Raw genomic sequence first — 2,377 nt, 5'->3', positions numbered from 1 at the left:
AGCTGTTTGTCAACTCTACACTGGATACCCTTTTGTCTCAAGGGAAGGGAGTGGGGGGGGGAGAAGGAGTGATCTAGATTGTAAGGAGGTGTTTCAAAACTCCTTAATGATCAATCCCAAACCCTCCAGAATCTGCTAAGATGTTTTTAGCTCTTTTAACTTTTCATGGTAGACTCAGTCTGTTCAGAGCCAGAAACCACAGGGAGAAGAATCTTAAGAACTTTTAAAAAATTTTACTCAAAATAAACTTCACTTTTACATCCACCCCTTAAAAATTTAAGAGTGGTGTATTGAAATTGCCAGACAGGTAAGATGGAACATCTGGGAAAAGATCCAGTTGTCACCTCATCCCATCTCCCTAGTACTGGAGAACTTCAAGGCTTCACTTTTAAGGCTTCTCTTTCTAAGTTCATGTAAGCTGCATTTGTTCCCATTTTGCAGGAGTTTGACTAGTGGGAGTCACGTTACACAAAACCTTTTCTCTCTTTTTTTTTTTTAAAGCAATTGGGGTTAAGTAACTTGCTCAAGGTTACACTGACAGTTATTTTGTGTGGGTGCCAAGTATCTGAGGCTGTAACCGATCCTGGGTCTCCTGACACTAGGGCCGGCGTTCTTACTCACTGCGCCACCTGGCCACCCCAAAACCTTTTCTCTTTATGTGAGTCAGGAAATTGTCAAGTGCTAGTCAATCTGCCTCTCTTTGATCTGAGGGGAAAAGGTTCCCCCTTTCTTTTTCCCTTGCCTCTCTCTCCACATTCAGAACTTGGCCAAAGTTTGAATGTAGTGAGAGTTTTTAATCAACAACTTTTTTCTTTCCAAAAGTTTCCAGACCATTTACTCTCAAGCCTTCTTTTCACACTGTTTGTGCAAATAGATTATGTCTTTCTTTCTACCCATCCTCCTCTCATTCCTATATGCTTTAACTTTCTTGACCTTCTTTCTATCTACTTATTCCCTGGTGGACTTTGATTAAAGCACCTTTAAAACTGCACATATCTTTCTTTCTAATTCTGAATAGACACTTTTTTTGCCTTCTCTATTTGCCTTTATCAATCATACAGCCTAAGTAATAAAGTATTTTTCTTTCTCTTACTCTATCTTGTCCTCCTGCTCCACCGAGGTTGCTGCAAATCAGGGAAGGAGGAAGAGGAGGAAAGAAAGAGATATTCCAAGAAAAGTCCAGCTTTGAAGATTCTCTTGCTGCCTGGCTGCATTTTAAAACTTACAGGGTTTCAGATAACATACAAACACTCACACCATACAGAGACAAACACAGAACAATTAATGTGACAAACACATAGAGTGATACAGAAAATGATGGGGAAAATCCCTAAGCTTAGAGATGTGTTTTGGAGTTGCAGGGCTCCCAAAATACTGAGGTTCAGGGTAGAGTTGTCTGGAAAGAATTTGTGGACTCAAGCAGCATTGCAGCAAAGTGGAAAAAAGTTTATTATGATGCTAATAAAGGGGAGCAGAGCTCCTTTAGGGAACTTACAATCTAACAAGAGTGCTGCTAAAGCTTATATAGGAAAGGTTTAGTGAATGATGTGCCAAGTATGCTAATTAGGTGGTGAACATACAGTTTTTTTATCTTGGGCACAGGCATTATTCACTACTGGCATGGCCTGGAGGTGCAGGGGTGGGGGAGGGGTTTGTACATCTACATCTGTGATAAGATAGCCTTGGGACTTGATGTCTATAACTTGACCTCTGGATTGTTGTAATAGTAATGGAATTCAAAGATCTCCCTGTATTGGCTTGGATTGATTGTGTTAAAACCCAGAGCTTGTGAATCCCACTTGTGGGATGGACTTGTTGACGTGAAAAGAGAGGGCTGAACTGGGAGAAGCTGGTGACGTAAATTTAGAGAGACACAAGAAAAGAGAGAGGCAGAAGAATTTTTTTGGAAGCAGCATCTTGGAGGCAGAGAGAGACTGAGAGTATTGCTGAGGGCCACTTTGAATTGCCCAGGACTTTTGAGAGCTGCCAAGGACTGAGGAGACATGGCTGTTATGCTGGTACTTTGTCTGTTTTGATGTTGTTTTGCCAGATTTGTCCACTGGTGAAAGACAGTCCTGTTGTTGCACAGGTCTTGGAACCTTGCTGTTGGTTCAGAACTCCTGAGACTGTTCTGCAGACAGACAGTGAATTCTGTCCACTGGTGAAGGACAGTGCTGTTGTTGCAGAGGTCTTGGAACCTTGCTGTTGGTTCAGAGCTCCTGAGACTGTTCTGCAGACAGATAGTGAATTCTGTCCACTGGTGAAGGACAGTGCTATTGTTGCAGAGGTCTTGGAACCTTGCTGTTGGTTCAGAGCTCTTGAGACTGTTCTGCAGACAGAGAGTGAATTCTGTCCACTGGTGAAGGACAGTGCTGTT

The 2,377-nt window shown here is 42.2% G+C and overlaps 1 protein-coding gene across 3 annotated transcripts in view; it reads right to left on the bottom strand.

Annotated features, from left to right (window-relative positions):
* Positions 1-1,425: 1,425 nt before the first annotated feature.
* The window catches only part of LOC138148236 (myelin-oligodendrocyte glycoprotein-like), a 111,010-nt gene continuing 110,058 nt past the window's right edge, over positions 1,426-2,377 (bottom strand). For all 3 annotated transcript variants that reach the window (XM_069070792.1, XM_069070790.1, XM_069070791.1), the window contains one exon: positions 1,426-2,377. This exon is cut by the window's right edge. The gene's annotated coding sequence lies outside the window, so the exon portion shown is untranslated.

This window comes from Petaurus breviceps, unplaced genomic scaffold (assembly GCF_028583685.1).
Source record: "Petaurus breviceps papuanus isolate PSGF00001 unplaced genomic scaffold, PetGlider_PUasm1.0 90823, whole genome shotgun sequence".
Taxonomy (NCBI): Eukaryota; Metazoa; Chordata; class Mammalia; order Diprotodontia; family Petauridae; genus Petaurus; species Petaurus breviceps.
The sequence above is the reverse complement of the archived record's forward strand: the minus strand, read 5'-3'. Positions and strand labels throughout refer to the sequence as shown.